Genomic DNA, 25,763 nt, shown 5'->3' with positions numbered 1-25,763 from the left:
CTGTGTGACTTTGAGAAAGAGAGATGTGAAATGGACCGTTTCCCCCAGAACCCAGCCGAGCCTCCTTTTTTCCCTTAGGACAAGTAGGGAGGGAAAGAATAACTGCTCTGCCTGCTTCACAGAGCCTTGTGAGGACAGAACAAGACAGTGGATGTAAAAGTCCTTTGTGAGCTGCACGGGGATTATTCTCATCAGAGCAGTGCATCCAGTCAGCTGGGCAGGCTGGACCGGGCTGGGTGTGCACGAGGACATATACAACAAGGCTTCGGTGAGCTTTGGGGTCACACCCTGAGGAGGCCCCATCCTCTGATCCCTGAAGCTGATTTCTGGGGCCCTTTCCCCAGTGCCTGCCAGGATCACCATGGCAGCCAGGGCCACTCCTGAGGACTCACCCTGGCTGCAAAGCTGTTCCTGTGCCCTTGAATCTATTAAACAGAGCAATGTGATTAATTATTTTACTGTCTTTATGGCATCAACTTTAACTTGCTTCACATCCAGATTTCCAATTACATAAGCCAGAATCTTAAACTCGGGAGGACATGTATTATTGAACTATTTATAATCAGAGTTTTTCAGAGCAGAAAAAGCTCTGCCAGGCAAGAGCCACACAACCAAAATTAATGATTCAGAAACCAGAAGACAATCTTTCCATAAGGAGGGGTGTGAGATGCAAGCAGGAAAAGAACAGAGAGGTTGAGTCTGAATCAAAGACGGCAAACCCTGAGTGGGAAAAATTAGAGGGGGAGACAAGCCATGAAAGACTCTTAACTCTGGGAAACGAATGAAGGGTTGCAGAAGGGAAGGTGGACGGGGGGTTGGGGTAACTGGGTGACGGGCACCGAGGGGGACACTTGATGGGATGAGCACTGGGTGTTATACTATATGTTATACTGTATGTTGACAATCAAACTTGTTTTTTGTAAAAACAAAAAAACAAAGATAGCAAACCATTTCTCCTGAAGGGCATCGACCTCCAAGGGGGAAGGCAAATCATTTGCGAGATGGGAGTCAGGGAGGACACACCCCTGCAAAAAACAATCAGATGTGGTTGAGGGAGCTATGGTTTTTTGTTTTTTGTTTTCTGTTTTTACCTTTAAAATACTTACATAATTTTTATGGAGATATAATTGATCTATAACATTATATTAGTTTCAGATATATAACATAATATTTGATATTTGTATATATTGTGAAATGATCACGTGAGTCTAGTTAACATCGATCCCCTCACATAGTTACAATATTTTTTCTTGTGAAGAGAACCCTTAAGATCTACTCTCTTAATGATTTTCAAATATACAATTCAGTATTCTTAACTATAGTCACCATGCTGCACATTATATCTCCAGGACTTATTTTATAACAGGGAGTTTGTACCTTTTGACCCTCTTTACCCATTTCTCTCATCTCCCAACCTCCACTTCTGCCAACCACCAATCTGTTCTCCATATCTACAAGTTCATTTTTCTTTTAGGGCTTTTTTTTTCAGGTTCCACATATAAGTGAGATCATATGATATTCGTCTTTCTCTGTTGGACTTATTTCACTTAGCATAATAACCTCAGCGTCCATCCATGCTCTTGCAAATTGCAAGATTTCCTTCTTTTTTATAGTTGAATACTATTCCATTGTATGTATGTACCACACTTGCGGGAGCCATCCTTTGATGAAAATAATGTAACTTGAGTTGGCCCAGCCACACCAGCTCCAGATTTAAAGTGGAGTCACATCATTACTGATGCCAGTGTTTCACTGATTCATTGTTCCCCCTCCACCTGATAATTCCAAAGTTCTAGCTGCTTTCAGCACCTCCTTAACTGGTTCCAGAAAGCTCATGTATTTTTATCAGCAAGTCCTATCTAGCTACTGCTTCATCTCCTCCAGCAAGTTACAGGAGAATCTCAGGGCCACCTGTAAGCCACCCTCCACCAGGCAATGCCTTCTCCACCACAGATGTGCTGGGAACTACAGGCTGTCCATAGTCAGTCTGTCTCGGTGGGGACTGCCTCGCCCCCACTGTGCCTCTGCAGGGAGGCTTGTGTTCCAGTGATTTGCAAAGGTTTGATTAGAACAGACCTTTCCATGCTTACCCAATATAGCTCCCTCCCAAACATGAGTCCACGATGGACTTGGACCAGGAGAAAAATCCTCAGACAGATCCTACTCCTTGCTGATGACTCTAGGCTTATCGCCAAGCTGAGTTTGTCAGCTTGCCTCAGTGCTGCAGGCAGATTCCTGGAGGCCATCTCATCAGTCCCCCCAGACAGGCAGCTCAGGATCAAAACAAGGCCTGAGCCTTCCTAGAGGAACATAGAGGAGACGCAGGGAGGTTACTCCTGCCTGTTGCACTCTAGTGACATGCCAAGTGCTGGTCCATGCTGCGTCCTCATAGAAACTGATTAGATAAATGCCACTAGCCCCATTTCACAGATAATGGAACTGCAGCTCAGAGATGTTAAGTAAGTCGTCCAGGGTCCCACAGCTAGTAGGTGGTACCAGGCTCAACTAGGATTCATCCCAGTTCTGTTGGATGCCAAGATTCAAGTTATGACTCTCCCTCCTGCTGCTTGCTTAAGAACATAAAACGTGACAATCCATTACCAGGCCTTTGTCTAGAGAAAACTATTCTCAACACAGAAGAAATAAATGTTCTGTTTGTTTGCTTTCTGCAAGGGAAGCAGAGGGAAGAATTATCATCAACAAACACAGGCAGAGGTTTGTTGCCTCCTGGAGTGCATGTTTGCTGAAATAAAGCTACAGACTTAAAATGACACGCCCCCCCCCCCAAAAAAAAGAGATGACCCAGAGAAAGTATCATGACTTCTTTTAAAAGCACTCCCTCCTCTTTCTAATGATAGAGACTGGCCAGCTCTTCAAGAAGCCTCTTTCCATGTCTCCTGAGCACTGAGCTAGACTACATTTCCCAGAGTTCCTTGCAGCTGGGCATGGTCATGTCCTTGGCTCTGCTCAATGGAATAAGAGCCGAGCCATATGGTCTAGTCACATATCAGTCTCACCACACGATCCTCCATGCACATTCCCTTGTCATCAGTCTCATGCAAATAAACATCATGAACTTAAAAATCCTGGTTGAAAGTAGCAGGACCAGGTGATGGAGCCTGGGTCCCTGAACCACAATGGAAGGAGGACCACAGACAGTTTCTATCTACAGTTTCCAGAATTAGCAAAAACAACAACAGGACACCCAGTTAAGTGTGACTTTCAAATAAGCAATGAATAATTTTTTTAGCATAATATGTTAGGGACAATCTGGGGACAAAGGCAACCCCAGTCACCTTTCTGGATCAGCTCTGGGCCCTCAAGATCACTGGGCAGATAGCTATTATTTGAAACCTACTTAACTAAAAAATTATTTGTTGTATATCTGAAATTCAAATTTAATTACGTGTCCTATATTTTATCTGGCAACCTTGCACCTATCAGAACAGCTGTCTAGTACTTCATAGGAATGAGACATCTGATGCCCATTGAGGCATCAGATATTAAACAATCCAGGCAAATAAGCTCAGTCTAGAATGATCAACATTTAAGCAAATAGACCAGCTTTTCTTAAGTGGACTGTTTGTAGCTCAGTAAAGTCTGTGAGGCTCTCACCTCTCTCCCTCCCATGGACACTCAGAAGGAAGAGAGAACCAACTCAGCTCTTGCCCCATCCCCCACCTCAGGAGCTCTTCACTTGGGATCACCAATAATTCTGAGGGGTTCATAAACAGGTGTGAACCGAAGTTCAGATTGCCCAGAGACTAAGTAGTCCAGGGGTGAGGTGTGGGAGGTCTTTGGGAAAAATAGCAGCGACACTTGGCTCCTCCAGGGAACATGACAAAAGCCACCAGTTTTGGCTCTCACAAAGCAAGGGATGGATAAATGACTGGCCAGTCCATGTTGAGACTGTCAGGATCAGGAACTATGGGCAGCTCAGAGAGTCAGAAATGTGAAATCTTGACATGGTGGGTGTTATTTCCAATGTAACCCAGAAAAAAAAAAAACAAGATTTTGGAGCTATGTAGACCTAGGTCAAGTCCTGGTTTTACTGTTTTTCCAGTATGACCTTAGGCAGCTTCTTCCATCTCTCTGAGCCTTAGTTTCCATCTCTATATAATGAGATAACAGCAAACAAGTGTTGTAAATTACCTAAGATAATGTACCAAAGCATGTAGCTCACAGTTAGTACATGGTAAACGCTACTTCCTCCCCTGAGGGTCGGACAGCTGGAGAAAAGAGGTGAAGGGAGCTCACCTTCTTTATTACTCCCCAGTTTCCAATCATACATGTCCCTCTCCTTCTTCCCTCCCCGACCCCTTTGCCGAGAGACCACAGCCACCAGGGTGAGGTGGAAAGAGGTATGTTTCTGATGCCTCCAACTCTCCTTCCTAGACAAGGACCACAGAGTTCCCATCACCATAGAAATAGGGTTCCAAATAGAAGTAGGGCTTCCAAGCCCCCACGCAAGCCTCTCACCTAACTCTGCTAAAACCCTGCCCTGTATGAGTAGAATGGATTTTAGGTGTGCTAGCCTGGGACCTAATCACTACTTCCAGCCCTATCTCTCCAGACCTGAGTCTCGCTCCTTCAGAAGAGATTCCTTGTGAACCTCAGACTCCAGCATGGCAGGTGGGGCCTAGAGCTCCGGTGCCCAGATGCTCATTTCCAGCACACCCATCGCTCACCTGCTCCTGAAAACGCTCCCGTTGGCTCCTCTGGAGCCATTACCGTTCGTCATGTTTATCTGCATTTAGGTGCAGTGGGGATTCACACTCGTCGATCTGTCTTTGCTCATGAAGCAATGGCCCAAAAAATGGTAATGACGCCTCTGATGCTGCGGCATGACCGCATTCTGTACATATGGGGCTGCCAGAGCCAGCAAATACAAACGCGGGACGCCCAGTTAAGTTCGAATTACATATAAACAATGAATCCATTTTTAGTGTAAGGGTGCCCCATGCTTATTAGGAGCATATTTACACCCCAAAAAAAGTATTCATTTTTACCTGAATTTGTGTTTAACACTTTCCTGTCTTTTATCTGACAATGCTACTCACCATCCTCCTGGTGCACCTGGGCCATGCCCAGCTGGAGAGTTTTCACGGTCGGGCAAGATCTGGGGGTACTGGGGCCTCTCTCTCCTCTGCCACATTCTAATCTATCTTTCTCAAACATCTGCACACACCATGCCCTTCCACAACAAGACTCCAAGTGTTTCCCTACACACACACTTTCCCACCTCCAGGCCCTTGCCTGCACCATTTCCTCTGCCTGACTACCCATTCCTCTGTCTCTGCTTATTTTCTACTCTCCTATTCCTTCAAAGCCGAGTTTCTGGGCCATCTTTTTCACAACATGCTATGGTTCCCAGCCTGATTCCTTTCCTCTGCCCTTCCACAGCCTGGTGTCCCCCACTCTCTCAGTACAATGAACATCACTGGAGCCACTGCTCTGTGCCAAACTCAGCTCTGTGCCAGACACAATCACAAAACTGTGTGTGCCTGTCCATGTGTGTGTGTGTGTCCATGTGTGTCTATGTGTGTGTCTGTCCATGTGTGTTTATGCACATATCTGTGTGTCTGTGAGTGTGAGTGTGTGTGTGTGTGTGTGTGTGTGTAGTTGATCAGAAGAGCTTGTGTTGGAATGAGGTGGGAATATCCTCACATGGTTATGTTAAAATAAACATTCCCATATATTCTGAGGAAATAGAGATGTGCACAAAGATTATGTCCAAGGAAACTCATCCCAGCACTTTTTTCTGTGAGTAAAAAAGATGAAAACAATCTGAATGCCCACCAAAAGGAAAATGGCTCGATTTGGAAACTTGTACACAATGAAATGCAGTGCAGTCACTAAAAGCAGTTATTACAAAAGAACATATAATGACAGTGGTAAATATACATGATGTGTAAAAGGAGTTAATAAAACAGTATATATAGAATACTACTCTGTTTTTTAAATCCCTGTGACAGGACATGAATTTGAGATATTAATCAGTTTATTCTTACTATCTCCCCTGTACTCCTTTAGCTCCATGGCCACCATCCCACATGAGAGTGTGTCATGATCCCCTCCACTCCGATCATTACTCCAGAGGGCAGTTATCTGAATAGGACCAAAGATTAAAAATCCCAAATTCTTAGATTTCAAGTTCAGAAGTCACAGCTCAACTGTAGAATAGACAAGGCAGGTGGTGGGCATGATCCCCCAGTTACCACCTACCCACTCAGACTAGAGAAAAGGCACTCAGGCCCCTGCCACCTACCCGCTTTAAACCAAATCCTACGAGAGGGGAGAAAATGTTAGAAGGCCCCAGGTAAGTGTGGAAACTCCAAGGCACAGAGCCTCTGTACCTGTACCTGGTGCTGTAGAGGAAGCAGCTGCCAGAGAACAGAATGGGTGATGTAGGAGATCTAGATACAATAAAGCCCGTACTGACCCCACCCCATGCAGTTTCTTGAGGCCCCAAACTGCATAGTAGGGCATTCAGAAAATTCTCATGCCTCTCAAATGGGGCACTGAAGTTGGCTGGAAGAAAAGGTTGTGAGCCAGAGTTTTGTGGCCAGAATGGCCCTCGGGGGTGGGTGCAGCTTTACACTTAGTGGGGGTTCTAGCCCAAAGGGCCCTACCCCCTCTCACCCCCACCCCCATTCAGAAGGAACCAGGGAGATGGAGGCAGAGTAACAGTGCCTTCCCACCACTTAGACTCAGTCCACAGGATGGGACAGAGAGAAAACCCCGGTGGGGGAGCAGTCCTGAGTGTGATAGAGATCTAAAACCTGAAGTCACTGAAAAGTCTGAATATTAATGGCTTCAGTAAGAAATCACTAGATTGATTTTTCTGCATCAGACAGAACAGGGGCGAAGGAAAGAAGAAAAGCCTACTCACAGGAAAAATAAATTTACATCTGGCACATGTACCTTGAGCTATGAAACGCCTTCCCATGGAGCACACATACACCTGCACCAGACAGGAAGCCCTGGCTTCAAGCGGTAACTGTAGTTAACAGCATCCAGGGATGCAGGATCCCTAATTGTTCTTCTGTGGCTTTTTCTGAACTACTGGGACCCTCAGCAGCTTCCCTGAAATTCTCCAGGGTATGGCATCAGGACAGACCGGCCTGACTATCCAATCCCAGCCCCCAGGAACAGGTGTAGTCACCCCCAAGGCCACCTCCCAAGAGTGAGCTTTCCAGAAGCATTTTCTAGTCTTAACTGAGCAGCACCATCTTTCCCATTACCCACACTCCTCCCTAACAACTCACACCCTATAAGAAGCAATGGCAAATATTAGCAGAAGACAGAGGCATATACCAGCAAACGTGGCCTTCATCTCCAGTTCAAAGCTGTTTGCTGTCCTAGGTCTTGGCCAGTGACCTCGTGGGACCACATATGACTTCGTCCCATCATGGTCAGGCAGGGACACTTCAGAACTATCAGGATCATTGCCAACACCCAGCCTTAAAAGAGAAGTCAAACACCAACACTGTGTGGAATTTTACACGTGCTGAAGGTGACAAGTCTCAGCTCAGATCATTTTATTCTCCCTCAAAAAAAGGTCACTAAGTGTCCTGGCATGAAGACAGAGCACAATAATAACAGGAAAGCTGTCTTATATTGAGAACCTGGACTCTCAGCTCTATGCTCATTAATCTGTGCATTTTATCATTTCATCCTATAACAACCTGTGAATAGGACCCACTTCCGTCCCTTGCTGCTGTGGACTGTGTGCCGCCGGGGTTGGTGAAGGATCTCAAGATGGCTGGGCGAAAACTTGCTCTTAAAACCATTGACTGGGTAGCTTTTGGGGAGATCATACCCCGAAACCAGAAGGCCATTGCCAACTCCCTGAAATCCTGGAATGAGATGTTTACCTCCAGGTTGGCTACTCTTCCTGAGAAACCACCTGCTATCGACTGGGCTTACTACAAGGCCAATGTGGCAAAGGCTGGCTTGGTAGATGACTTTGAGAAGAAGTTTAATGCCCTGAAGGTTCCTGTGCCAGAGGATAAATACACTGTCCAGGTGGATGCTGAGGAAAAAGAAGATGTGAAAAGCTGTGCTGAGTTTTTGTCTCTCTCAAAGGCCAGGATTGAAGAATATGAAAAAGAGCTGTGAAAGATGAAGAACATAATTCCATTTGATCAGATGACCACTGAGGACCTGAATGAAGTCTTCCCAGAAACCAAATTAGACAAGAAGTATCCCTATTGGTCTCACAAGTCAATTGAAAATTTATAAACTTGAGTTGGGGAGAAAGCCTTGGCCCTCATATTATAAACATTGGACATTAAAAATAATGATATGGTGAAGAAAAAAAAAAAAACGTGAATAGGTACTCCTTTCATCACTGAGAGTCCACATACCCTGGTTTGCTTTGTGTCTGGTGTCCCGACCTAGCAATCCAGTCTGGAAGACCTCAACAGTCACCCTAATCACTATCCCCCTTTTATAGCTGAAGATACCGAGGCTCAGAGAAGTTAGGTAACTTCCCTCAGGTCACACAAGCTAGAATGTGGTGGGGCTGAGCACCGGATCCAATCTATCTGACTTGGGAGGTGTGGGTTGTTAGCAAGCACACGATCAGGAGAGACAGGCAAGGAAAGGACTGCCAGTCAGACAGGAGGAAAGGGTGAGATCACCATTTTAAATATTTCTAAATAAATATGTATCCCTTTTACAAATTTCCCCATAAAGGGGATCCCTGGGTGGCTCAGCGGTTTGGCGCCTGCCTTTGGCCCAGGGCACAATCCTGGAGTCCCGGGATCGAGTTCCGAGTCAGGCTCCTGGCAGGGAGCCTGCTTCTCCCTCTGCCTGTGTCTCTGCCTCTCTCTCTCTCTCTCTCTATGTCTATCATGAATAAATAAATAAAATCTGTAAAAAAAATTTCCCCATAAAAATAAAAACTAGTACAGTTTGTGATGGCGATGCCCCTGCAGACAAGGACAGCACTCATTATAAGGACTCTTCCCCTCTCCTAACTGCTCAAAGAGCATCCAGCCAGGGGCCCCAGAGCCCTGTGCATCTGGGCAGCCCTTTCTGCACCTGCTGCTGGTGGTGGGGTGGGCAGAGATGCAAAAGAAAAGGCCCTATGTGAGGCCTGCAGCCCTGCTTCCAGTCCTCAGGCTCAGAGTGGAGCCTCTCTGAGCCCCATCTCTGTATCTGTGAAATGTGCTTGATCGTCCAGGTCTTACCTGCTTCCCAGAGTTCTGCCAAGGGGACCTGCAGGAAGAGCTGGGTTTCAGGATATTTTCCAGAAGCCCAGGCCACAGAGGCCAGCCTGTTGGCATCCCTCTACCCAGTGGACATTGCCGACCTCCTGTGATGTGATCACAGAGCCCCGATGTCCAGCTCATGGCAGTGGGCTGAGCAGCAAACAGGGCTCATTTGGCTTGAGCTGGCATGTTCTCTTTTTAGTAGGAAGGTTGCCACTCTGTTATTTTTTTTTTCACTCCCCTCATAGGACCTTCAAGTAAATTTAAACACAGTTCGTACCTAGGAGGAAAAGAAAACAGCACTTAGCTCAGGGTGCACTGATCAGATTTCTGGCCAGAAACCCCAGCATCCAATGTGGAAAGGGGAAATGGAGCTGAAAGGGGGCCACTGACAAGGGACCACATGGTGTAGAACAAGAGAATGATCTCACTTACAGAACCCCTCTTGGAAGCTGGCCCAGCTGAGCTGAGGCATCGCACACATGGGCAGCCAAACCTCCGTGAGGAGACAAGACCCTTTCTCAAGGGACACCTTCTCCCCTTTTAATAGAAGTCAGCCTGACAACTTCCCAAGGAACCCTTGGTTTGAAATGATGGAAGGATGGGGGGTCTCTGAGCCTCTGCTAGGGATGACCCCATGAGACTACTTATCCCACAGTTTCTATGAACAGTGGTCAGGGCTGGGCAACGGACGGAGCACTGGCTTATTCAAAGGCTAAAGGCCCAGCTCTGGAACATAGAAGATGTGTGACATAACTTCTGAGCCTCAGTTTCATCATCCATGAAATGGGACTGTTAAAAAAACATGCTCTGCCTCCATTTAAGAATGGGGAAAGCTAAAAAAAAAAAAAAAAACAATGAGGAAGGCTCTCTAGCCCAGGAAACTAAGGCCCACAGGAAGGGGCTGAGGGATTCATCTACTCACTAGCCCAGCTTTATCTCTTCTCCTTTTTTCATGCTCTTAAAGAAATACTCTGTTATCTTGTCCCCAGAACACTATTCCTATCATATCTAACATTTGATTCAAATTAATTCACACAGTAGGTCTTAGGAGACTTTTTTCCCTTCAAAGAGGAATGCCTAATTCCTATCCTCCCCATTCACAGATCCCATTCACAGGTCCCACACAGCCTCATGCTTTAATCCACCCTGGATCTTCCCTTCTCGTCGATGGACCACCTAAGGTCAGACTCTGCAAGGATTCCAGGGCCACTGCAGGGGCATGACTCAAAAGAAGCCCAGTGCTTGCCCAGCCCACCTCCTCACAGGTGCACCCTTCTACCCCCAAAAGAAGCCAAGAGAACAAGGGGACACCTCCAAGGGGACGCCATTTGCAGACAACCCTTAACAGCAACAAGAGCAGGGCAATGACCTTCATAGGAATCCCTCGTAGTAACATTTCAGCCCCGGCCTGCGACAGGCTCCACTGACTCTTGGACATAAATTACTTGTTCATTATCAAGCGGCGACATGGGGAAGGATGTCGGCAGCTTGATTGTGTCTGTGTCCTGTGGCAGGCGCTTGCCTTCTGGGCTGCCACTGTCCGTGGTGTGTTTTACATGGGCTGGCACTGCTGCCAGCTTTGTGCCTCACAGAGGCAGCTCCAGAGTCTGGGCTGGGTGGCAGGAGGACACACAAGTCCTCTTGACAAGGTGGTTAGAGGTAAGTGAGGATGGAAATTCAGCACCAATGTCCAGCCACACAGAGCCCGACTTGAGTTAATTCTGAGAGGTTCCACTTATCAAACTTCAGCTACTGTGCCAAGTATATTTAAATGAATTGGGATCCTTTGGTTGCATGTGACAGAAAACCAGCTCCAAGCAGCTCAGTCCCAAAGGAAAACGTTAGAGGCATTCATTCAAATGGTGAAACCACAGGACAGACAGGGATGATGCTGGTCTTCAAGATTGCTAGGGCCAGGGATTCAAGTGCAAACAGGACTCTCTCTCTCCGTCCCCACTTCTCTGCTTCTCTCCAGCATGGTCTTTTCTGAGTCCCTGTCCCCAAGGCCAGCATTGTGTCTGCAGGCATCTTCAAACTTACATCTTACAGCTTTACAACGGAGGGGAAAGAGGCCTTATTTCCCCAGCTAGAGTATAAAATCCCAAGGATGGATTCTGATTAGCTCCACTTGGTCATCTGCTCAGCAGCAACACAGGTAGTTCTGGGATCTGCAGCCGTGAGAATTCCAGGGAGCACTTCTCAGGGAAAGGGGGGATACTCGACTAGGCATAAACACTGTAAAGCTTCCTTAAGCAATGCATATGTCCTCTCATTATTCTTCACAATCACCCTATGAAATAAGTACTATTATATTCCCACTTTGCAGGTGAGGAAACTGAGACCCAGAAAGATTGACCCAGCTAGAAAGGGGCAGAGATAGCCATCAGACTCAGGTCAGCTGGATCCCTAAGCCCGTCCTCTTTGAAACATGAAACATGAACCTGGCAAGTTGAAAGAGACTCAATCTTAGAAGGACTTGAAGAGTTCTGGCTCATAGATGGAGACACAGTGGAGATGGGGTGGACATGGGAATAGGGGGAGTGTGACCAGAGCCCCTCAGTCTGCAGGCCTAGTCTGTGCCATCTGAATGTGTCTGTTCTATTTTCCCTAAAGGAACAAAGATCTGCTTTGTTAGGACAAAGATCAGGCAAGAAGAGAACAAGGAGGTAAGAGCCCAAGTGAGCTTGTGGGCTTGATTCTGTGGCCTCCTCAGAGCTTGATGGGGATCTGGTCTGCGATGAGCAGTATCGCGAGAGGCCTGAGATAGAAACCAGCCCTGTCCTTATCTGGCCACATGGGCCAGGGAGCTAAATGCTGCAAACCACCCCTACCACCCCTCTTCTATCAGCTATTTTCTAGAGTTGGCATCTTATCCAATCCCAGGGTGGGGGCCAGGCAGGACTGACACCCAGTTTTACTGAGGAGCAGATTAAGGTCCAGAGAGAGTGTGACTTTCCCAGAGACACACAGCTAGTAAGTGGTTTTAAAATGCTTGGCATCATCACCAAAATCTTCTCTTGCCCAGCCAAAACGACAATCATTTATTAAAGCACAGAAAAGTATTTATTCAGTACCTGTGTGGGCATAACTATGCTGAGCATCTTCCAAAGCAACAGAAAAGGACTATGGCGTGGATCTGGTAGTGGGGCTGGGGGTGTCTGGGGTGCAGAGGGAAGTCCCCCAAGTAAAGTTACTCTTAAGTTCGTGAAGAGGGTATCAGTTGGCTCCTCTGGGAGTAGACTCTGAGCAAAAAGTGATGGAACGAACCTGCCAATGTCTGTGCCAGGAGGGCCTTCAGTCCCCCAGAGGCAGCCCTGTTACTATGCAGATGCAGACACTGGGGTCCAGGGGAGGGGGCTTGCTCAGTAGGCTTTGCCCAAACGCAGAGCTTCTTCTGCTGAGTCCAGAGAAAATGTCCCTTGTCTGAAGCCTTCCCTGACTCTCTGACAGAATGGACAACACACCCTCCAGATTCTCCCCAGCCTCACCGGGCTTACAGCTCACGCGTGGTCTTCAGTGCCTGATGCTGCCCTCCTGCTCTACAGCCTGGTAGAGAGAGGCACTGGAGGGCAGGACCTGAGTCGAGTCTAGTTCTCCCCAACCCCTAGCCCCAGTGGAAACAGCAGGCATTAATAAGAAATGGAGGAACAGAAGCACCTCTGAGGTGAAATGCCCACACTACACGCTCCCCACTCCAACTCTAGGAAGACAACCGTCTGGGGTAAGAAACTCCCAAACCCTGACTTCAGAGCAGAAGGATGCAGAGAAGCCTAGTGATGCATGGAAGGCACAGGGGCCGGAAGCCCTGCAGCTAGGGCTGTGCCAGCCACCATTCTGCAAGGCGGGCACCTCCACCCAGCAGCCACCAAGGGGCGGTGAGGCCAGGGGACTGCTTGATCCAGCCACATCCTCATTCCCTGAGCGGATTCAGATGTGAGCCCTTCATCTACAGAATCACATCTAATTCCCTGGGGCCAAGCCCAACGCCCAGCCCACAGGAAGGGCTCCACCCGGTTTGCTGAATGAATAAAGAAAGGCACCAGAGGACAAGGGAATTGGTGAGGGAGGAAAACCAAGGTTGATTGAACACCTGTGACAAGCTGGGTGTTCTTCACAGGCTACCTCACTCAAGCCCCGGCCATCATGCCCCCCTAAAAAAGTGATTCAACTGAAGCTCAAGGAGGAGCTTGTTATTCAGGTCAATAGCAGATGGGGCTGTCTAGTCCCAGGCCCCCCCTTCACTCAGAGTCGATACAGAAAGTGCCATGAGGCAGGATGTGAATCTCTTGTCCACCGTTGTCTCCCAGTGCCCAGCACATGGCCTGGCTCAGAGGAGATGCCCAGTTGGTCTGCGAGCTTTGGCTGTAACCATGTTGGGGTCCTCTGGTCAGCAGTTGGAGGGGATCGAAGCAGGCAAGTCCCAGGCTCGGGACCCGGGCCACGAGGCCTCATGAGACAGAGCCCCTCCCCACCAGCTGCTCCCGCCTCCCCAGCGTTGGCCCTCCTAGGAGAGCCGCCCACCCTGCGTTGCTGGCTGAGGGCTTCAGCAGACAGAGTCCCTGGGCCAAGCAAACCCCGAGGTCCCCAAACTTTCCACTTCTGTAAAGTGCTCTGATCTTGTCAAATTGCTACCAGAGGAGTCATAGCTGAGTGAACACTTGCCAGGTTCCCGTGGCTCTCCCGAGAGCTGTCACCGTCCTCATCCATCATAATTGAAGCAGTCCACCTGCTCCGGGCCCATCTTTCAACTGCAATGATGGCTGAGATGCGATAGATGTGTCTTGTCATCACCTTGACTTTTTTTGGAGAACACAAAGGTCAGAAGGGATCCTGGGGTGGGGGAAGCCCTGATCTCAGGGTGGAGGGATGACCGCCTCTCCCACTGAGTGCCAATCTTCCCCATGGCCATCTGCTACAGCCCTCCAGCCGCCTCTCTCTACCAGGTCCAGAGACTCCCTTCACTGCAAGACCCCAGGTTCCTGCACCTGTCTGCCATCTCTGATTCTGCAGAAAGACAAACTCCAGGGGGCCAGTGGGGTTTGGGAGGCACTGACTTTCGTGATCCCCAGGATTTGGGACAAATCTAAGACACTAACTTTTATATGTGCCTTCCTCTCCATCCATACCCATGGACACTACTGGCCTTGGACCTGTTTGGGAAGAGAAATGGTTATCATTGGTTATCTGCTCTCAAGTCCATTAATTAAGGCCATAGGTATGAACAGGTGCTGAGACAAGCATCAGGTTGCCTTGTCTCTAGGGCTCCAGCCCCAGTCCGGTCAGGGAAGTCATCTTCCTGCTTAAAGCTTTGCCTGTTCCCAGTCCTGCTCAGAGGCCTCCAGGCCTCCCTCTATATGCAGAATAAAGACCAAACCCCTTGGTCTGGCACTCAAGGCCCTTGGCAATGTAGCACCAAAGAAGCAGTCAGTTTAAGGAAGAGTACAGGCCCCTAGAAGAATCAGTGCCCACTTAGCTTAAGAAATAATTCATTTTTTTTCATAGAGATGCTCAAAGAAGTGTCAAGAGAATAATGAGCTCCCTGCCTCAGGAGGCATTCAAGTGCAGCAGAATATCTCCTGGAAAGTTGCTGCTGCAGCTCTAGAACAGGTTCAAAGCAAAGAGGGAATTTGAACAGGGTGGCTCTTATATGCCTCCGACTCTGAGTTCTCTGACCCTCATCTCCCACCGTGACCACCTCCAGGCCTCATGCAGTTTCTTCAGTCAGGAGCACCCTTCGCCCTGCTGCCTGCAGTGGCCCCACTCTGCTATTCTTCCAACCAACGACATTTGCTGAGTACCTACTCTGTGCTGGGGATACCAAGGTTACTAAAATACTGTCCCTGCCCCTGACACCCCAACCAGCGGTCTCCCTCCTCCCACTGCCAGGGCTGCTGAGCCCAGCCAGCCAACACGACTCAGCTGGAGAGACCAGAGTGTTGCTCACTGTCCCCACTCTTCCCATCCAGAAAAACTGGCTCCTCTTTCACCATCACTGGCACTGTGATCAGGCACAAAGGTCTGTTTGCCCCTCTTCGCCAGAGCCCCTGGATAGGGTGGGGAGGGACTCAGGGGAGCAGCAGGCAGCAGTTTAGGTGGGCTCAGCCCAGGGCACCAGGGAGCCCCCAAAGCCCCAGATCACCTTGGACTACTTCCAGACCTCACAATATTCAGGAGCCAGGCCTCTGGTCTTCATTGATGGTTTGGTGACTCCGGAAAATCACAGTTTATTCTCCTCAGATCTGGGTCACAGCCCCTTACCTTATCTGGAGAGATCACCTGCTAGTAGGCAGAGAAACTGAGCCCTCGGGCCTCGCAATACCCAATCTACATTGTGCATGTGGCTTTAGATTTAAAGCCATAATCATCTTGGAAACTTGCAGGGTTTCCCTCCACAATGCAATTTTTATCTGAGCAATATTATTCTCCTCTTTGGCATCACATCTTACCCACTTCTGCTTGTCCAGAAGGGTTCTGGAATCCCAAGGAAGTACCCACAGGCTGAGCGGAGGGAAACTCAGAATGGGAGGCGCTGGGATGTGTGGTCCCCTTCCCTTTTCCCAGCCCCGGTGAGAATCATACAGTATCTGACTCATAAGTACTTAACACATTTTGGTTGTTACTATCATTATCCCCATTAAAAAAAATAGGGACACTGAAGGTACATCCCTTGTTGGGGGTTCCACAGCTGGGAAGTGGAAAAGCCAGAACTTGGGCCAGATCTGACTCCAAGCCTACCTCTGAGTCTCTCCCAGGTAGAGTTCTCAGGGTATAGGTTCTTTGTGTGGTTATGGTGTGATAGGAGGGGACTGAGACATTCGTGTCACCAAAGGTCCTCTTTCTGGGTGCACAGGCATTTGTGAACATGCCTCCTGTGAATGTGCACACCAGGGTAGTGTCCTGACCTCTGAAAAGACAGAAGCATCTGTGCAAACAGACTGTTGGCTGTTTAGATGATAACGCTCTGTTCCATGGGGTTCCCTAATCACCTCACCCATCCTCACCCCTGCCTCTGCTCCCTCTCACCCTCTGCCCCAGCCCAGAGGGTCACAAGGTAAGTCCCAGAGTTCCCAGTTCCTCAGGCCTCACCATCTCTCCTCTGGACATTGCAGTGGCTTCCTCTCTGCCTCCTGTCTCCTCTCCAGCCCGTGCTCCCTCTCAGGCTCCACAGCCCATGCTCCACACGGGCCGCCCTCTTTCCAGAGTCCCAGAATACACGTGACCATGTCATTTCCCTGCTGTGGGCTTTGCTCATCGGCCATGAGGCCCTGCATGTCTGGCTTCCCTCTGCTTTTCCCACCTCATCTTCCCCCTTTCCCATCCCACAGCTTCCTGCCCTTCTGCCTGTAACCTTCTTCCCCAACTATTGGAATTCCTTCCTTCCTTGAAGCCCTGCCAGCCCAGGGGGCTGGGGTGGAGGGGGGATGTCTCACTGCCCTCTCCTAGCACATTCCTTTGCCTGTCTGCAGCACTGACGTCCCCCTGCCTGGTGCCTTAGCTAGTGTCCCCATGTCTGTCTCTTTCCCTTATTAGCCTGTGAACCCACCGAGGACAGGAGGAAGCTCGACCACCTCTACTTCCCCAGCACCCAGCATTGAGGGCAATCAATGTTTTAGGAATGATTTCATGACAATAATTCTGCTTTAATTTTGTATAGTACTGTATTTCTGAAATCACGTTCCTATCAATTACCTCATTATAACCTTAAATTTCTCCTCCTGTGATGGGAGGCCAAATATTATGCCATTTGATGGATAAAGAAACTGAAGTTCAGTGAGATTAAATGCCTCCCCACCAAGATCACACAACTAGTGAGTGTGACCAGGCCGTGACCAGGCCCACGGGCCCTGAATCCCATTCCAGTGGTATATTCCACTACTCCAAGATTACCAAGCATGTTTAGAAATCTGAAAAACATCAAGGCATGAGAACATCGCCTGATGACTGTGGCCTGGAAAATGCTATTCTATTTTTGTTTTCTTTTGTTAAAGATTTTATTAATTTATTCATGAGAGACACAGAGAAAGAAGCAGAGACACAGGCAGAGGGAGAAGCAGGCTCCCCTAGGGAGCCTGATGTGGGACTCGATCCCCTGACCCGGGATCACACCCTGAGCCGAAGGCAGATGCTCACCACCCAGGCGCCCCAGTTTTGTTTTGTTTTTAAGGGAAATAAGGAAGATGGAATAAGTGAAATGCTCATTAGACAATTACAACCAACCACAAAACTCCACGATATCACCAGAAAGTGGAAGTTGATAGACTTCCTGGTTGGTTACCTTTGGTCCCTACAAGTTCCCTGGGTTTTTCCCACTCAGCCTGCTGAGTGTTCAGGCTTGTCTTAGCTGACTTCTTTAAGCCATGTGTGTGTGTGTGTGTGTGTGTGTGTGTGTGTGTGTTGAGAGAGAGAGGGAGAGAGAGAAATCCTCTAAATTACCCAGTACCGGCCACCCCATCCAGGGGCTCAGGTCTTGTTTCTTAATGATGATTGATGGCTTTGAAGATGCAGTGGATCAATAGGGTCTGAATTCCTAAACTCTTGACAAGAACTCACACACACATCTCAATGCCTGCCACACAAAGCAGATGGGAGCCCTGTCCCTCACCCTTCTGCTGCTGCCATGGTCAGATCACCCAGAACCGGGCCTCGTGGGGTCGCTCAGAGAAATGGCTCCCAGGATTTGGTCTGCAGTGTGGCAGCAGTCCCTTCATTCACTCAACAAACATCTCGCCGTGTTCCCTGTAAAGGATTGTACTTGGATTGGGGGGCAGGCAGAGACAGGGGAGGGCGGGAGACGGTGAAGGCCTGCCCGCCACCCTAATGGAACCGGGAGCAGGGAAGGAGGTGAAGCCATCCAGCACCACCTGATGCGCGCTCGGAAAGACAAACGCTGAGCTCAGAGCTCTGCTGCGCACCTGGCATTGCGCCCAGCCTCCTACCCCTATCCTCTCGCAAAACCCAAGTCCTCAGGACAAACCCGTGGGGCGCTTATTGCTGTCATCCCTGCCTTACAGGAGGGGCAAAGCCCGGTGAGGTCATCTGCCCAAGGTCACAGAGCTAGGAAGTGGCGGAGGCAAGACTGGGGGCCAGAGTCCTCGCGCTGGCACAAAGTTTTCCGGGAGGGAGACGTTACCCGGGCACGGAGGGAGGAGGACGGTGATCAGGGAAGAGGAGGCCTGTGAGCCAGATCTCCAAGGACAAGTTGGATTTGGGAAGAAAAAAAAAAAAAAGAAAAGAAAGAAAAAGAGGGGGCGCATTCTAGCCAGGTCCCACAGCTGGAGCAAGGACAAGGGACGCAGGCAGGAGGAGTAGGTGGCTTTGCGCAGAGCAGAGGCGCCAGGGAGAGCGCCCGGCGGGATGGCGCTGGCAGGTGGCTGCGGTGAAGCGAGTCGGGGCCGGGAGCCTGGGGGGGGGGGGGGGGGGGCGGGCACCGAGGGCGAGCCGGCCCCGGGAGCCTGGGGGGGGGGGCACCGAGGGCGAGCCGGGCCCGGGAGCCTGGGGGGGTGTGGGGGGCACCGAGGGCGAGCCGGGCCCGTGAGCCTGGGCGGGGGTGGGGGAGCGCCGAGGGCGAGCCGGGCCCGGGAGCCTGGGAGGGTGTGGGGGGGCACCGAGGGCGAGCCGGGCCCGGGAGCCTGGGGCGGGGGCACCGAGGGCGAGGCTTCGGGGGCAGGGGAGGCGCGCCCGCAGGGCTGTGAATGCCGCAGTGCACCCGGGGGCGGGCAGGGGGCCCGGGTGCGCCCGCAGCTCCCGGGGGGCGGGGGGGTAGCGGGGCGGCGGGCGGAGGCTCCCCCTCGACAGGTAAGTGATTGGATTAAGAGGCCTGTCTGACAGGTTGTCCGTTCAGCCGCGGAGGCTAATCAACTTCCCCATCCTGTCTGCTAATAAATCCTGCTCGGGGACCGCTCCGCCTGATGATCTCTCCTCGGGGACCGCGGGGCCGCTCCCGGAGAACACTCCCGCAGTCCATTAAGGAGCCGCCTCGCGCCTGTCAGGCCCCAGGCCCGGGGAGTCTCGGGAGGTGCCCATCACCCAGGGGCGCATTGTTCGGCCGCCGCGGGGCTCGCTCCGAAGGGGCCCGCGCTCGGCCGCCCCGGCCCGGGGAGGGGGGGCTCCCCGCGTGAACTGGGAGGCGGCGGTCGGTGGGCCCAAATATCCATCTATAGAGAAGATGGATAAAGAAATTAAAAGCTTTAATTATTTTCTCGGGTTCGCTGCGACTCAAGAGAGCCAGCGGAAAGCTGTCGGGGAAGGCCCGACTCTCCAGAAGCTGCACTAGTTTAGCTGAGCTGCAGCGATTACTCCCCACCCCACCCCCCCAACACACACACACCCCAAAAGGCACCAGCGGGGGCAGAGACACAATTTGCTTTGTTGCTCCAGATAAAAAGTACAGGCGTTTTGACTTGAGACGTGGCTATCTTTGGGGGGAAATAGGATGGGTCCCCACCCCCAACACACACACACACACACACACACACACACACACACACACCCCTACCACCAGCCCTCTCATCTGTGCAGTGTCTATGGGCAGAGTTCTAACCCGCATTTCATCAGATCTGAAGAACCTCCAAGGGCGTTATTAAATATGTGAAATACGCCAGAAATATTCAAGCAATCCCCATCTGGCCCTGGGAGGGAGGAAGAAAGGACTGGGAAAGTAATAAAGTGTGTTTATTTTTTAATCTAGATGACATGTTTTACATCATTAAAAAGGACAATTATTTTTAAAATTCAGCCTGCACGCTTCAATGGTTCAGGAGGCCTGCCGCCCTGGAATCCATCAGAACCTCCCTCCACCGCCAGACCTGGGTCCACCCTCAAGGCCAAACTGCATTTTTAAACATTCAAAACCAAGGAGGCGATTGTGAGTCCTTTAAAAAGCCGTCATCTCTAAATCACCTTTCTGGGGGGAGGGAGGGGATTTCCGCTCTCAAGGCTCAGAGCGTCCTAAGCTCAGAGAGAGACCTGCGGAGGCTGGTGGAAGCTGGACAGGATTCAGAATGCCGGAGCCTTAGGCAAACCACCCATATCCTTGACATGAACACCAGTGATCCTATTATGAAAACCCTGCTGATTGCTCTCCAGAGTGAGCCTCACCTGGGTGCTCTAACGTGCCCAGGGTCACACCCTAGTGCAGGAAGCAGCTGGCATTTCTGTCCCATCATCTGAGGCCAAGCCCAAGTCCCTTTCTAGAACACCCAACAGCTGGCTTCCAAAACTGTTCCTCACCTTCATCCCTCGGTACTCTTGGTCTGCTTTGGACACATGCCTGGCAGTCAGTGTATTAAATTGTACGTCTGCCTAAAAGTACGCATCCTTTCTGATTCATCCTTTCTGATTCAGACATTTCTAGAAATGTCTAGGAATACAAGCAAATCATTGAAAACATTATGCAAAGAGTAGTCTTAAAGATGTTCATCATAGTATTATTTATATCCCATCAAACCAAATGAAATGACCATTTCCTAGGGTAAGGACAACCAAATATCAGAAATTTCATATTGTTCACTTTAAGAATATAAAAAAATTAGAAATACCCAAATGCCCAATAAAAGGGATGGTTGGCTATTTTTCAGAGCCTACTGGAATACTATGTAGCTGTGGGAAATGATATCACAGAATTATATTTGGTAGAACGTAAGACTTCAAAATTATATTAAATAAAAAATAATGCATACAGTTCAATCGGTTTTCTGTTAGAACGAAAAGGAAACATGAAGAGATAAGGACAGACCCCAAGGTGTTCAAAGGATTTTCCCTTGACTCGGATATTGTGCATGATTTTTATTTTCTTCTTTTGATTTATCTGTATTTTCTGACTTTAATAACACGTGCACAGCTTGTATAATAATTAAAGTAAGCAATAAAGAATGTTTACCAAACACAATAACAAAGTATGAGGCCCAGAGCTGAATCGGAGCTTCTGACTGACCAAAACTGAAGAGAGGAGACTGGCCAGCCACAGCCCCACCAGCACACCTGCCTCCGCACTTCGTTGCTGGCTGGAGGCAGGCAGGGGTAGCGGGTCAGAAGCTCTGAGAAGGGTCAGTAGACTGAGGTGGTGCCCAGTCCACCCTCTTGGGCAGTTGCCAGGACTATGTGAGCTGCCTGGAGGGCCAGGTGTGGCCTGGGGGCAAAAGCAAGCGGAGCAGGAAGCCAGTGTACAAGGATGATTTCCTTTTGAAGAAAAGCTAGATTTCTAGCGTCTGAGTGTGGCTCTGAGAAAGACAGAGTGGGTAAACCCAGATCAGTCACAGATCTGCCGCCCTGTCACCACAACTCTTGGTGCTTGGTCTCCAGGTGGCCAGACAGCACTTGGGGCCTTTCATCGGGGCGTCTGCTCTCACATTTCCTTACAACTTCTGCTCTTGCCTCACTCATACCACACTACAGGCAAGAAGGTTGTTTTAGCAGAATCAGAGAGCAATTAAAAAGAACAAGGGAAAAAGTATAAGACCAAAGGATGGAGGATGATGCCTCATTTGTCAGAGTCATTCATTTTTTTTCCCACTCCCAAGGGCATTAAAAACTGCCTGGGCTGGAGGACAGAAGAGAGGGTCGTCGGTCAGATGCTGGAGGGGTCCTTGAGAAGGGTCTGGAACCAAGCTGAGCCCAGGGGTGAGGGATAACAGAAATCTCAGGTGGATCTGCAGAGATCTGAAAGTGAGGGTGGCCGAGGCCTCTTCTCAGGAGGGCTGCCAGGGAAGCACAAGCCTGGTAGTGCTCTGACGTGGGAGTGAGGATGGAGGGACAGAGCAGAAGGGACCTTGGGGAGCCTGGGGAGCTTCCTGCCTCGTGAGAGAGCAGCTGGATTTTCCCTTGTCCCCAGCAGCCTCTGATGTAGCTGAGGTCACACCACTTCCAGAGACTTCTGCCCTGGGAGGGAGGGAGGGAGGGAAGAAGGAATGGTGAGCCACAGCCTGTGGGCATCAGTGCTGACACCCTAGGACCATGCCTCTCCAAGGCTGACACCTGGAATGGGTGTCAGAACACAGACAGCCACCTGCTCTCTTATGCCAAGGCACTAAGTGAGCCCCACTCAAAATGTAGACACAATCTAGTGGATGAAGGGTGGGGAGAGAGACCCCAAATTAATGAGATTGCTTCGAATTCACTGGGATGACCTTGTAGCCATGCGGCTGAATGACAGCTCAAATGAGAAGGTAAGCCCTGGAGAAAAAGACAGAGTCACCTTTCTTGCCAACCAGTTTGTCACCTGAGATTGGGTGAGCGGATGGCAAGGTCCCACTGAGCATCATGCTTGTGGTCTGCATCTTCTCAGGCGCTCTGGCAGCCAAGAGGCAGGAAAGGCCAGACAACAGATGGACAGGGCAGGAGAACTTAGAGACCTGGAGGGGCCCTTGGAAATTATTATGCCCACTGTCTGGCTGGACAGGTAGGGAAACTAAGGCAGAGAGAAGCAGGGAGGTGCTTGGGGTCACAGGTAAACCCATGGCAGAGCCAGATTTGGGATTCAGCTCTTTCTAACATCAGGCACTACAAGTGGCCACAGTGCAACAGGGGAGAGTGTGGTGGACGTGTGGCACTGCAGAGCTGCCCCTAGGGGGTGTGGCTGGGTGGGTGAACAAGCCCCCAGTCCAGTCTGCTCTCAGGGTCTAGCCCTGACGTGGGGTCTCCAGGAGCTCGCATGCATGCTGAGCCAGCTGTCTTCAGCCATGGTGTCCTGTTAATAATCGTGCTAACTGTCCCCACACCCGTCAGCACTAATCTCCCACACAGCCTTCCAGGACCTGATTTATCAGAATGGAGGGCACGCTCTTACAGGGTCACAGCCCACCGCGGATCTCCAGCTCCTTTAGCAGTAAGTGGCGGAACATATTTTCTCTGCTAACACTACTGTATGTTACAGGATAGATTATTTTAAGAATCAAGACTAAATTGAAACAAGGCAGGCTTGATTTTTTTCCCCCAGAAGTATAGGAGAGGGTCATCTATCAGCAGATGCGGTGGGCACAGTGCTAGAGAGTGACTCAAAGCCCAGGAGGGAGGTTTCAGCTTCCAGCACTTAGTTGCCCAAGTGACCTTGGGCAAGTCACTTACCCTCACTGAACCTCAGCTTCCTCATCAATAAAGGGGGTCACTAGCTCCTGTCCTGGTATATCAGATGGTCTTACAAAAAGCAAATACAAACCAGATATTCTGCCAGGAAAGACACATCCATACACAGCATACACTTGGCCTATAAACTCAGGAAAAAGATGTTCTAAATCCAAATCATCGTAGAAATACAAATTAAACCAGCTGGGGGACATTTTTGGTGATCAAATTCACAAAAATCAAAAGATTATAAAAGCCAGCATCGGTGCATGTGAGGGAATACTCACACTTTCAAACACCATTGTTGAGAATATAAATCAGAACGACCTTTATGGAGGGCAAATTTGGCTGTTACAGTCAGCTTCCCCTCTGACACAGCAACTCCAAACCCAGGAGTTTGTCCAGAGGAAATAATTAACTGAGTGAACAAAGAGGTAAGAATTTCAAGAATTTTATTCCAGAATCTGCTTATGGGAGTTTTTTTTAAAAAGGGAAACAATGTAAGTATCTGATTGTTAGTAACTGGTTAAAGTATGAATATTATATATCCAATTTAACATTTAACGGTCCAAAACCAATAGTGACACAAAATTATTCATTGTCTGGTTTGGTAAAAAGGCAGGCTACAAGACAGGAGGTAGCATGAAATCTATGCAGGAAAAAAATGCCAAAATATCAACGATGGAGCTTCAGTGGGCAACGGGCTTGTAAGTGATTTTTTATTTTCTTCTTTGTGCTTATTTGCATCTTCAACACGTTCTACAGTGGTCATTACATTCTTAATTTTAAAAGAATCGAGATTATTTATGGTACTAATAACTATCCTTACTCTGTCTCCCCAGGGTGGGAGTAATGTTCAAAGTGCAGATGCTAAGGAAACCGGACTGCATGGAGGATTAGGAGCCCACTGTTCCCCCTGAGGCTCCTGCGCGGCACCAGAGTTGATCAGTTATTTCTCAGTGTCCTCCATTCACCTGTTTCTGTCTCTCTCCAGGTTCTGGCCACACACTCTCTTCTTTTATGTTATTTACATACCCATCCCTCCTCCTGGTCTAGAGGTCACTGATGCAGGGGCCACTGTGCCTTGCCATCACCACCCAGTCAGAGCTTGTCCTGGAACTATTATCCAGTGAATACCTGTTGAATTAATCTAAATGACCAGCAGCTAGTGCTAGATTTCCTTGGATACACCTCTCTGCCTCCTGGCACCTTCCAGAGGGGTCAGTTGCCCTTATCTGATCTGTGGGCACAGAAAAGGCCCACATGCAGCCCTGTTCTCACCTTATTCATCCAGAAGGCTGCCTACAGCTTGCTGGTCCATTGAAATCTCAGCTCCAACCCCTCCTCTATAGGCAGTGGCGGTACAGACATGATTTCCTTGGAACCTCATAACAATCCCACAGCGTTAAGGTTTCTCAGCCCTATTTTATAGACAAGGAAACAGGGGCTCTGAGAACTGTAATGAGTTGCCCATAGAACTACTTAGAAAAGGATCTTGTGCTCCCACACTCAAGTACAGTGCTCTGAGCATGCTTTCTTAGCTCAGGGCAGCAGAAACCCAGACCGGGTGGATACTCTGAAGCCTCTACACAGATAATGTCTCAGAGGGTTGTGAGGGATTACATCAGAGGGGGAAGCTCCACACACAGGATCTAGCTCATGCTGGTCAGGCGAACCTTTAACAAAAGGCAGCCTCCAGACACTGCTGCCCCGCCGGGCCTCCTTCTGTGCTTCTCCATGAGAATGGCCCTTCCTCCCCTGTGCCCCACACTCACCAGAAAGCCTGAAGGCAGGCAACCTCCTTTTCCACCTGTCACCCAGATAAGGACTCCAAATTCCTTCTACCACTTCTTTACTGAGCAGAGAGGGAGGAACGGAATAATGAGATTAAGAGAAGAGGCGATTGACAGGGTGTGTCTCTGCCACTGACTCACTATGGACATGTCACTTTGATAGTGGGATGAGTAATGACCTTCCCAAGCATCAGGTCTAACCGTTGAATTAGATTGCAAATCTTACCTTGCATAGCAAAATAGACTTAGCAGATATGACTAAATTAAGCATCTGAGGATGAAGAGATTGTCCTTGATTACCCAGGTGGGCCCTGAATGCAATCACAAGTGTCCTTATAGGAGAGAGGCAAAGGGAGGGGCACCTGGGTGGCTCAGGTGGTTAAGTGTCTGCCTTCACCCAAGTTATGGTCCCAGGGTCCTGGGATCAAGCCCCACATTGGGCTCTCTGCTCAATGGGGAATCTGTTTCTCCTTCTCCCTCTGCCCCTCCTCCCCATGTTCATGTGCTCTCCTCCCCCCAATAAATAAATAAAATCTTTTTAAAAAATGAGAGAAGCAGAGGGAGGGACACAGACAGGAGACACGGTAATGTGACTACAGAGGCAGAGATGGCAGTGATGTAGCCACAAGCCAAGGGATGCTGGCAGCCACCAAGAACTGAAGGGGCAAAGAACAGATTCTCCCTTAGAGCT

At 49.5% G+C, this 25,763-nt stretch overlaps 1 long non-coding RNA gene across 1 annotated transcript; it reads right to left on the bottom strand.

Moving 5' to 3' along the window:
* Positions 1–446: 446 nt before the first annotated feature.
* LOC144321752 (uncharacterized) lies at positions 447–25,146 on the bottom strand. Its single transcript, XR_013387280.1, has 4 exons — positions 25,055–25,146; positions 9,198–9,498; positions 2,091–2,300; positions 447–1,025 (listed from the first exon to the last, which is right to left on the bottom strand). It is a non-coding gene; the product is annotated as an uncharacterized LOC144321752 (long non-coding RNA).
* Between the last annotated feature and the right edge of the window lie 617 nt (positions 25,147–25,763).

This window comes from Canis aureus, chromosome 10, assembly GCF_053574225.1.
Source record: "Canis aureus isolate CA01 chromosome 10, VMU_Caureus_v.1.0, whole genome shotgun sequence".
Lineage (NCBI taxonomy): Eukaryota > Metazoa > Chordata > Mammalia > Carnivora > Canidae > Canis > Canis aureus.
The sequence above is the reverse complement of the archived record's forward strand: the minus strand, read 5'-3'. Positions and strand labels throughout refer to the sequence as shown.